General features: G+C 38.7%; 1 protein-coding gene across 2 annotated transcripts in view; it reads left to right on the top strand.

Annotated features, from left to right (window-relative positions):
* Positions 1-12202, top strand: part of STXBP6 (syntaxin binding protein 6) — a 235936-nt gene that overhangs the window by 77345 nt on the left and 146389 nt on the right. The window lies entirely within an intron of this gene.

The raw sequence follows: 12202 nt of genomic DNA, 5'->3' as shown, positions 1-12202 counted from the left end.
AATTTTTGTGATTAGTACATTCTTCCACATATTTTGTTGAAGCAGAAAATCTTAAATCTTTTCAAAATGATGTAAGACTTACAGAGAGAGCAAAATTTTCTTTTAAAAGTTCTGAATGCTCTTTGATGAAGTAATTTATGTAAATGGTACCCAAAGAAGGTAATGACATGGATTAAGAGTGTAGAACCTGGTTGTACTGCCCTTTATCTCAGGGGTTGTCAACTCTAGGTGTTCCTTAGAATTTCCTCTAGAGTTTCTCGAAGTTCAGATGGCCTGGTTCTACCACGGTTCTACTAATGCAGCACCAGGGTTAGTGCAGAAGCTTATCTGTATTTTGAAAGCTTTATGCAAGAACTTCTGAAGCTAAGGTTGAGAAGTTTCACTATTTTAGGGGAGGTACATTTTGGGTTGTCTTATTGGAACATTTGACATAATATATTTTTGGTACTCAATTTTATTAAAAAATACTTTTTAGTTTCTTCTTTGTCATCTGGCTATGGTCAAACCTCTGAATTTTTCTGAGCTTTAATTTATTCAGTTGAAAAGTTTAGAGTAGTTAGATTGAGTTTCATTTGGGCTCTGAGTTCTAGGATTCTGAACCCCTTTGAAAGTTTTATACCAAATTTCATCATTATTCATGCATATCATGTAGGAAGGAATTCAGGTTATATTAACATTTAAACATATATGAGGGTTTGAGAAAATTCTCTATAGGTTTTTACTGGAATTAGAGTGATCAGATTTAATTGCCAGAAATCTGGCATAAGAAAGAATTCTTATCTACTTTCTAATTCAGACTAGCTCTCATCTCAAAGTCTGTAAATATTAGAAGAGAGAGGAGAATATGACAGATGAGATTTGGCCATGATAGAAATGACTTATTCAGCAGTGGTGAGTTGACTTCCCAAGAGCTTTTGTCCAGGAAAAATAAAGAAATTCACACTGAAATCAGAGGTGTACAAAGGCATTAGCAGTGAAAGAGGAAATGCAAAACAATTACAATAATGCTACATATTTATTCTTTATTATTCAAATAAATATTGCTGAAAGTAAGAAATTTTTAGAAAATTATATAAAAGAAAGTAAAAAGCATTCATCTTGTGCATGTTGTATTGTTTGTTTTAATCAATCCCTGCAGCATCTCTGTCCGCTGGAGGATATGTTCATTTCTCAAATGAAGAACCAGTGTTCCTCCGAGGAAGTGACCTCTTGTGGCCACAGTTTTGGAGGTGGCAGACTCAGACATCCACCCAGTCCCTGACCCTTGGCGATACTCGTGCTGCCACAGCACCTCGCTGCTTCTTCCTTGGCCCAGGAGGGGTAGGGTAGAGAGGGCTGTCTTGTAAGGAGCAGATTCCTTTCTATCTCTTCACAATTGATAGAGACGTGGAACACTTTTGACCCACACAGTGTCTTCCTGTCACATTTCTGAGGTTATTGATTAATGGACTTTCCCATATTTGGAATACACAAAAGGGTAAGCCTTTTGTCTCTTTATTATAAAGATATGCTATGTAAATTCTGATATAAAACTTTTACTGTAGAAGAAAGTGCAATAAAAATCAAAATGATTTGCAGTGCCTTGATTTTATAAGTTTTCCTACATCCTTTTTAATTTTATAAAAATGCAGTATCTTTTGTTATGCTGTTTGTTGGATTTGGCTTAAAACATTTGCAACAATAATAACTGTTGATTACATGAAGTTAAAAAAGAGAGTTTTCTTCTGAGATGTTTTCTAGCCCACTAATTTGACCACCAAGTATCATTTATAAATGACCTTCAGTGTAGCACTTGCCATGCACCCATCAATGCTCAAGATGGTCAGGGTGGCACCAGCCCACCTTGAGATTAATAATGGTAATAATAATAGTAGTAATGGTATTTATTGAGTTCCTATATCATGGTCCTATACCCTTTCCAAATATTCACTCCTTTAATCTTTAAGACAATGCTATAAGCTGGGTAATAGTACTGTTCTTATTTTGTAGAGGAAGAAGCTAAGCATACAGAGGTGAATTAGCTTGCCAAGATCATGAGCTAGTGAGTAACAAAACAAGGATTTGAACCCACGTAGTTTGATTCTACTGCCTCTTCCCTTAGGCTCTGCTTTCCTTCTCTTGTAGAAATAGGAATTGTGTGACAAAAGACGTCCCACTCTCACACAGCTTTGGTGATAAGTGTGTCTTGATGTTACTTTGGTGTCTTACAGGTTTAAGCGCTCGTTGGTTTTGGCTGGGTGGTGACAGTCCTATGTACCAATAACCGGGCTGTTAAGAAATTCACAATTAGAATGACACTGTTAGTAGATATATGTGACTTTTAGAGAGAAAATTAATTCCCCAGAGAAATTTGGAGAGGCTCCCGACAAGGACACTGGCACATAGGAACTTATTTTGTTCAGTTGTATAATAGAAAAAGTAGATGCCTTAATTTTTTTTTTTTTTTTCAGATTTAGAACTTTGGTTGTTCTAGATATCTTCCTGTGAAAACCAGTGGTAATAATATTTGTCTTTCTAAAGCCTTGTGAATTGTTGAGAATCCAACAATAGATAACCAAGCACTTAACGTGTACCATCTCATTTGATCCTCACAGCAGCCTTCTGTTGTTATTTCTGTTTTACAGGTGAAATAGCCTAGGCTTAAAGTCAGTAAGTGTGCTGCCCAGGGCTGATTCACACCTGGGGCCATCTGACTTCAAAGTACATAAACTTTGTAATTTTTTCTCCAGGACAGGGTTGGGTTTGAGAAACAGAACTCTCTCCTTCCTTAAAAACAATGTGGCAACATTCCTTGAGCAGAGTGTTCTAGTCTCCAAGGATTTAGAGGATGTGCTGTCAGCCACTTGAGCTTTTCTAGTGGTTTAGCACGCCAACAGAGTTTTCTTTTTCCATTCTCTCATGTATGCGTTCCAATACTAAAACCAGATGGAAACGAGGGAAAACTCTTAACGGAGGCTAGTGCCAAAACATTTCATTTAAAAAGGAAACTCCATCTGTGTGCTCTCCCACCACACAGCCCACTGTTAAGAACAGGAGTTTCACAGCTCACTCACTTATGTTCGTTTTGACGAGTTTTGACTAATTGCAAAGGTAGAGCAAGTGGTGGTTAGGGAGACAGCAAACTAAGGCGGCTTTCCTTCTGGAAGTGGCTGGCGTGGCACTGTGTACCTGGCAGACAGCCTGCACAGCAGCCTACCAAGAAGGCACTGTTTTAAGACATGCAGATGAATTCTTTGTTTTGGGTAATTTTGTTAGTTAACACTTTTAGGAGTTAGTGCGCCTTGCTGTGGTAATGAGAGTTTCAGGTTTTCCTTTGTCAGAGACACTTGGGGACTCCAAGAGTCCCTTTTGCTTCCTGTATTATCCCACCCCAGCTATACAAGAACGCAGGCTTAGGCATAGGACTGACTCACGGTAAAACACGGACTGTACTAGCTCTGTCATGTCTTTGAGGCTCAGTTTTCTCATCTAATCTATAAAATGGCAATAGTATCTATATCCCAAGGGTATTTTGAAGAGTAACTGAACTACATACCTGTGTGTACTCAGCTTTATGAGTAATATTATTATCATTAGTGGGACACCCACTGGTTCTTGCAATGCAAAGGTAATTCATCTGCAGTTTTTAAAAAGATGTTAATGTGTATTGATGATAGGTATCTGTGACCCATGTCATGTGAGACAAAATCACACGATAGCCCAGATTTGGTCTTGGGGGTTTCCTCCCTCTCCTCCTGTGCTGCTTTTCTCTTTCTCTCTCGAGGTTTTTTCCTCTCCTGTCTGTGTCTCACTCCTGACAGGAATCTCAAGGTCATTCTGACCGCTGATTTCTAAACCAGGCTCCTCTTGATTCTCTAGGTTCCAAAATTATTTTTCCCCCAACTAGAATACTAGGTGGCATCTTGCTGCTGTTCTGTTTCAGGGAGTTTGAGAACGTTCACTCTGCTCTCGTGAGGATTTGCACATTGCTGGGTGTATCGGGCACCGAAGTCCATTGTGTTCAGGCCTCTGTATCCAACTTCATGGGGAGTTAGGACTGGCTTAGTTGATCAAGGTCCTGCCCCAGAAATGGGAGATGTTATTTTCCTACACCTATCTTTACTGGATCAAAAGAAAAATTATAACAAAATAAAACAAAACATTTTCTGGGGTCAATCAAGTGCACAGTTAAGCAAATAGCAGAAGTGGGAGAGGCCGATACAAATGCCTGTGGACCCAGATTTTCAGCCCAGATCAGGTTCTTGTTTCTCCAGCTCTTTCCTGTTACCCTTCCTTTACACACACACACACACACACACACACACACACGCAGAGAAACTAGGGATGAGTGACATTTCCATTCCAATTACAGTCATGCTAAACCATATGCAGAATTTTCCAGAAGAAACTATAAATAACCAGAAGCACAGTGAGGCTGCCAGGGTGTCCAGTACCACAGTACCATAAAGGATATATGACCGGGTGGTTACTGTGCTCTGAGCATGAACATGTTCCTCTGGCCTCCCCCGTCATGCCCATTAATTGCACTTAGCATTGCCGGGTTTTGTCGGTTGGCTTTCTGTTTAATTCTGCAGACTGGCGGCCTCTAGAGGGTAGGGACTGTGTGCAGACACCTGTGTCCTTAGCGCCCTGACCGCAGTCCCCTGTGGAACAAATGAAGTGCGTTGGGGGAATCAGACACAGCGCCGCTCCTGCTGAGTCTCCCTAGGAGTCTTCATGAGAGCTGAGACTGCCTGAGCTCAGGGCTCACTTTCTGGGTGTGAGCTCCTGGCTGTGAGCTCACATGTTCACTCGGGGCTATACCAGCTGGTGCTTGGTTTGGCTTTTTTTTTTTTTTTTTTTTTTTAACTTGCTGTTATTCACACTAAAATGCTGCTGGGTGGTCTTTTAATTCCCTTGGAATTCATCAAATTACCAAGCAGGAAATTTTATTCTACCTAATGGCCCCGTTACCAAGAAGAAATACAGGTTTCTCTGATATATTCAGACTTTCAGAACCATCCATAATGAGCCATTTATAAATTCTTCCATTGTGGCCTACTGTGGGAAGCTGTTATCTCAAAATTTTGAAGTACCTGAGCGTTTCTCCTGAAGAAAGAGTTCATATTATGGAGGAATAAATGATCATTTAATGGGAATTGAATATATCAAAACTTTTCCCAAATGCTCTTTTCTCATAGTAATCATTTTCAATTCTATATTTCCTTAAAGAGGAATTTCAAGGGAAAAATGGAAACTCCATTTTTGTTTTTTAGGTTTAACCTCTCTGAGGATATTCATTCTGTCTTCCCCCCAGCTGCCCACCCCACCTTTTAGCATAAATTATTCTTTATCCACCATATGTGGATCCCGTGTGGCTTAGGTTGTAGATCTCATGGGACTGCATTACTGCATTTTGATGTTTATATCCGTTTAACAAAGTGCGCCGTTCTGAGAAGCCTGTAGGGGGTGGGTAAGTGGGTTTGAGATGGCGAGAACATACCCAGCTTTGATTCCTTGAGATCGTAGTTTTCATTTTCCTAAACAGAAGCACCGGAATGGTGGGCTGCCCTCTTCCATTTTCCAGCTAATGCGCATGAGTGGCAGTTATTAGGTTTTATCTCCCGTCAGAATCCTTTCCATCTTGTGGATGGGTAAGAGTCAACTGTTTTTGGATCCATGAATTTTTAAGTATATTTCTCCCTATAAATGCATACATATTCTTTATTTAAAAAAAATTAAATGTGCCACCAAGGGAAAAAAAGAAAGCAAAGAAAAACCAATGGGAAAATCATGACCTTGTCTTTTCAGGCTTCATATTTTTTAATACTCCTCCCCCTTTGTAATATTCTAGGTATAATTTTGTTCTCCTTTTTTATTTAACATAGTAACAAGAGTTTTGTTTTTTACACAATTGTTATAAAGATCAGATTAATGGCTCCCTTGAGTACCAGAGAATATTTAAGCATTCATCTATTGCTGGATATTTTATATTTTCAGTTTTCACCAGGAGAAATAATATTCTTGGTCGTCTTTCTTTTTTAAATATCCATCTTACAGATGAGAAAACTGAGGAACACATGGATAAATTGTTAGAGAAACATCCACATTGCTAAGGAGTGGTAGAATGGGCCTGAAACTTCAGTTCTGTGTGCCTTGCTTAGTCCTCTGCCATGGGTCAAAATGAGCTTATTTCAAAACCCAAGTCCACCAGAACTCCTTAAAAGTAAAATGTCTTGTTTCATTCTGTGTGCTTAACAACCAGTTAACAATCCTTGTGATATTTAACATTGTTTTACACCAAGTTCTCCTTGACGTACATAGGCTGCCTGTTCCCTTTAGAGTATGCCATTATTTGATTTCCATATGCATTTGCAGGTATGCGTTAGTGATTGTGTCTGTGTTTGCAGAGAAAGAGAGGGGAAGAAAGTTTTTTACCCAGAGTCAGCCCTAATGTTCCTCAAAAGAAGTACCTCACCTTTTTGGTCTGTTCAGTTATGAATCCATTAATCATCTATTGTATTGTTATATGAGGGGTAGGGGAAGGGATAAATGTCAACCAAACACATTCATGCTTTTTTTTTCCTAGGTCAGTGCATTTGATTAATGATTCACATTTGACAGTATATTAGATCAAACATTTCAACCAACCAGGATAAAGAAAATTAACTTCTCAGGAATTTCTTTTTAACTTTAGATTTTTATGTCTAGGAGAATTCTTAATCATTCTCAAAGCTAATGCCAATGCTTACATGAAAAATGAGGACCACGGAGGTTAAATGGCTTGCACAACATCACAGAACCACTACAGTCAGGCACAAAAAAGAAAGAAAAGTGCTCAGATCTTCTTGCCAGTTTGATTTTTGACTCTGAATTGGGGTTAGATGAGGAAGAGATGGGATCAGTGGTTAAGCTGAATTGGAAGATATATGTCTCCGTGCCATTCCTTTTCACATCAGTATGCAGCAGCCATTTGTACCACTCAGTCTTGGGAAGAGCCTGTCTGCTGCCAACCAAGGAAGTGGCTATCTGTCTTCTAAGGTCTGGTTATTGTAAGAAACTGCCTATGGGTTCCTCCATAAAGGCCAAGTGTGCAGGCCCATCCCACTTCCCTGTCACTTCCCTCTAGACTTGGTACCCATAAAGTGGAACGTGCCTAATGGGAGTGTTTTAGAGGGGAAAGGCCAAAAATGCCATTGTCTCTAAATGTGGTGCACTGCCTGATCCTTTGGGTTAAGAGAAGAAAATATTACAATTTCAATTTAAAATGTAGGATATAACTGTTTTCTAATTTACATACTTCATATATGCTTTATAATTGCCATAATATATTAGAACAGTCTTTTTATATAACTTATAAATATGCATTATTAGGGGTTAGTAGCCATAAATTTTTTTATTGGGGTGGATAATCAAAAATGGTTAGAAACCCTGGCTAAAGACTCGAGTGGCGGAAGCCTTGGCTACAGTGCTAATAACTTCTGGCCAGTGGACTGTGATGGGCTGCGGTAAAATCTATGCCTTTAGAGGTAGTTGCCCGAAGTACTGAGCATATGACTGCTCTTCGGAATCAGCCTCAGCCTCCACTCCTCGCCCCCAACATGCCCCCAGATTCCATGGCTTTCTGCAAGGTAGGGACCCAGCTGTTCTGTAGACTCAGGGCCCCAACATGCATTGAGGGGCCTGTCACAGAGCTTAGCACTTACCTAGTAGTTGCAAGTGATGGCTCTCTTTTTGGATGCTGAAATCTGGCTGAGACAATTATTTGTTTCAGTTCTAATATTAGGTTTGATTTGGACTGGACATAAACATCTGTGACTTTGCTTTTAGTACAGTATCATCAGATTGGGCCTGGTTTATTTTAGTTCTGAAGCTTCTTGGCCTTTTGTACTGTTTGAAAAAGGGAAACCAACATTTCCTTTCTGGACCTCACACTTATTGATTCATCCAGGGGAGCCTCATTCTTGGCTGATAATAGCAAAGTCCTTGGTTCGCTTGTGAGCAGTTCTGCTTGAGATAATGCCTTTCCTTTTTTGTACATAATTATTTCTCTTTATTTGTCAGTTGGTATACTTTATATTTAAGGACTCTATAGACCATTTACTAATAGCACTGCTATGCCAACCCTCTTTGGGAAAGAAATTTTTTAAACTTAAATTCAAATACCATGTCTCCAAAAGACATTCACGTTTGTCACGTCTTATATAAAGATAAACACAAGGCACTTTTCTATGGAATTCACAACTGTTAAAAATATTAATTTTGTTTTCAAAAATGACATAGCTCTGAGATTTGACTTGATTTTCTGTGCATATTTCAGAGATTGTCTGAAGGCAGGCTTACCCTTTCTACATTGCTCCTCACTCAGGTGTCCTGTGCAACTAATGCCCTTGGCTTTCCAGAGCCTCTCTTTGCACACCAGCATGGTTTACCACTGTTCCTTGACCCTGAAGTCACTTACTCTTCCCTTACCAACACTGTTAAAAACACAGTTCCTCAGAGTGACTGATCTGAGATGTTAGTAAAGAAATACTGTAGTTTATAAAAACCTGTAAAGACTGATAGGTCATTTGAACACTTTCCCTGAGAGGATTTTTATTTGCAGAAAATGGCAGCTCCTCTAAAGTTACTGGCGGTGGTAGTAGTAGTAACACTGAGAACATTTATTGATCAACTACCACCATCCATTTTACACCTTCTCGGATAGTTATATCTGGGGTTTTTGATGCACATTACGACAAACACCTGGACTTCCCGGTTTGATCATTATTCCATAGTACTTATTTCCTTATATATCCGTAAGAAGCTTTCATTTGTTCATTATTGCTACTTAGGGACTCTTGCTTGGAACCTTTTTGTATGGTAACAGTTTTTACCATGAATTTAGAGGACAGTGTGTTAAATGCACTTTGATTTCATTTAATTTGGCTTCTGTTGGTTTTTCTTTTTAACAGAGAGTATTAGAGAAAAAAATGCAACTTGATACTAAAGAGCCATGCATTGCTCATTTTCATAAATTGATTTACTAACCAAGGGCACTTAGGATTATAAATGCCTTCTTCAGTTTCAGAAAGTGTTTGTGGTTTTTTTTTTTTTTTTTTAAAGTCACTGTTTAGCCAGCCTTTCAGATAAAATTCTTAGGCTTTAAGACTATGATATGACAGGAATCTTGTTGCCAAGGTTTTCCTACATAATATCTTAAACTTGCTTCCTTCCAAAATCTAGTTTTATTTTGAGCTACAATTCAGCTCTGTGAACGTGGAGGTCAGAGGAAGAAAGGAATCTTCCCCATGAAATGAGCTCTTTCAGTATGGGCTGGAAGTACCTTACAAGTTGCAAGCGAGGGGAGAGTTTCGCAGAAATGAGTTTAAATTTTCCTGTGACCAGTTAAATTTTTGCCTAGAGGTAGGAATAGGATGATGGTACTTAGAGTCTTTTGAGGATACAGCACTTGATGTTATACAATGTAGTTAGCATCATAAATACTTCAGTCTGCGCACTATTAAAAAGTGAGATTTGGATTGAAATGATTTACTTAGTTTTATGAGTTGGATCACTCTATTTTTAGCTTAACCACATTGAATCCCATTAGCACTTTAGTTTTGTTTTTATGAGAGATACTTTGTAGAATATCATTTTACCAAGTTTCTGATTGGTCTTGAAAACAGGGTTCTTTATGTACACTGGCAAGTTGTATATCCTGTATCATTAAGAAGTTGTATAAGCCCCTTCTGATCTGAGGCTTTATTTTGTTATACATAGTTCACCATCTGTGGGGAAAACCATGGCTCAGTAATGGCTAATCAAGGAATAGTTTTGTGTGCATAATCTGTGTTTTGTGTTTCTCGCATTTCCAGGATCAAAGTAACTCATCATAAGTAACTGTGGGAAAGCAAAGGCTTTGGAAATGGAAAAAACATGGGTTTGAGTTCGTTTCTACTATTGACTAGCTGTGTAACCTAGGGAGAGTCACTTGGCTTTTCTGAGCCACAGTTTCCACTTATGTAAAAATGCTGGTTAAAAAATATCTATCTTGGAGGCCTATTGTGAGGACTTGAAAAATTGTATGAGAAGATATACATAAACCACTTTGCTTGGCCCCAGGATATAATAAATGCTTAATAAATGGTAGTTTCTTCATCACCCTCATCAGACATTTGATAGCATTCTTCTTCTGGCCATAAGGAATTAAAGTCATCAGTTACCTGTCAGAGACGGAACTAGAAAAGGCAAGAAAGAAGCTGGTGGCTTTGCACATTCCTCAAACAGGAATCAAAGTTCTATCAAGAAACCAAAGAGGGTTTCTAGGCTGACTTGACACAGATTAGGATCCTGATCACAAATTTTCTCACTGGCTTGTATGACATTATCTGTTCTGAAGATGGAAATTATCTGTCTTTTCTGAAGGGCAAATCAGTGACAAACCAATGGAGTTTCAATTTAAAGCAAGGTTGGATGTCTGTGGATGTCGTTAAATGTGCTGGAAGGTTTTGGCGTAGTATAAGAGCATGACTGGAATCCTACACAACTCTATTCAGATCTCAGCCCTATCCCTTTCTAGCTGTGGTCACAGAACATGCCTAACCTCCTTGAGCTGCTTTTTCACCTAGACAGTGAGGACAACTCAAACATACCTCATGGGCTTGGTGTGTAAATTAAATAAGACCACAGTCAAAGAGCCTAGCACACCATATACCTCAGTAAATGCTGGCTGACAGCATTCTAAGCATAGTATTTGGGGGCGAGGGAGCTGGAAGAGTGCAGAATCACGCAAAATGTGGTTCCATTTTCAGGGAGCTTAGGAGCCACAAGAATATGCTGAATGCTTAAAAAGCAGTACGTTCAAGTAAAGAACACAATGGGATCCACAACCTGACTACCTTGTGGCTGTTAATAACCAAGTGCCCTGGCCCTGGCCCCAGCATGAATGCTACAACCTGTTATATATGATATATACTATTTAGCACTTGGCTTCTTCCTTTCAATATTGTTTATGAGATTCATTCACCCATATTGCATGTAGCTGTAGTTTGTCATTCTCATTGCTGAATAGGATTCTATTGTAAAATGTATCACTATATTTCATTCTATTGTTGATTGACATTTAGACTTTTTCCAGGGTTTGGTTATTACAAATAGTGCTGCTATGAATATTCTGATACACATCTTTTGGTGGATATACCCACATATTCCTGTTAGGGATATACAGGAATAGAATTGCCATATTAAGGAGTATATACACTTTAGCTTCACTATATGCTGCCAAACAGATTGCCAAAATGTAGTAACAAATTACACTCTCACCAGCAGTGTACAGAGTGCCTATTGTTCCACACATGTGGTCGTTTTAAATTCTTAATTATTTAGTGAGTGGGAGGATTACTGAATGAATCTTTGCAGTTGAAATTTGATGGGCGTAAGAAACCAGTTGCTATTGTTAAAAAAAAAAAAAAAAAAAAACTTTAGACAAATTAAATTTAACAGAGTTTAATTGAGCAAAGAATGATTTGCTAATTGGGAAGCCCTCAGCAGTACAGGTTCAGAGCAACTCCAGGGCTGCCACATGGTTGGACACCATTTATGACCAGAAAAGGAGAAGATGACATACAAAAAACAGAGGAGAGGTAAAGAAACAGCTGGATTGGTGACAGCTTGGCCTTTTCCTTACTTGAACATGGTTTGAACAGTTGGCCACCTCTGATTGACTGAAACTTGGCCTCTTGTTACAAGAGAAGGTTACAGTTTGTTTACACATGTTGTTAGGTTACAGTTCACTATGTATGGAGAAACCTTTCAGCTGAACTTAAAATATGTAAGGAAGCAGCTTTAGGCTAAACTTAATTTAACACTATTTTTATTAATCTGAAATTTTAAGGAAATAGATTTTGGCCAGATTAAAGACAATTTTTTCTCATTCATTCTGTGTCTGAGATATATTTCCATTTATAAATTATCTGTTTATAGCTGTGTTCTATGTGTGGGTCTCTCTCTTTCTCTCTCTCACTGTGAGGAAAATGGTGAACGGCTTGCCACAGTTCCTTTGGGAAAAACTCTTAGCAATCCGGAATACCATTAAGGTGCCTCTCAGCCTTGCCTTTTCAAGGCCAACTTGTGCTAAACTCAAGTTCCCGTTTTCCATCTCTATACTTGTCTGTGTTACTAGTCTATGGAATCGAATCCTCTTAGTTTCTGCGTTTCTCTGAAATTATGAAGATTACAATAA

The sequence above is a fragment of the Eulemur rufifrons genome, chromosome 2, assembly GCF_041146395.1.
Source record: "Eulemur rufifrons isolate Redbay chromosome 2, OSU_ERuf_1, whole genome shotgun sequence".
NCBI classification, from domain to species: Eukaryota; Metazoa; Chordata; class Mammalia; order Primates; family Lemuridae; genus Eulemur; species Eulemur rufifrons.
This window is presented reverse-complemented; position numbering and strand designations above follow the sequence as displayed.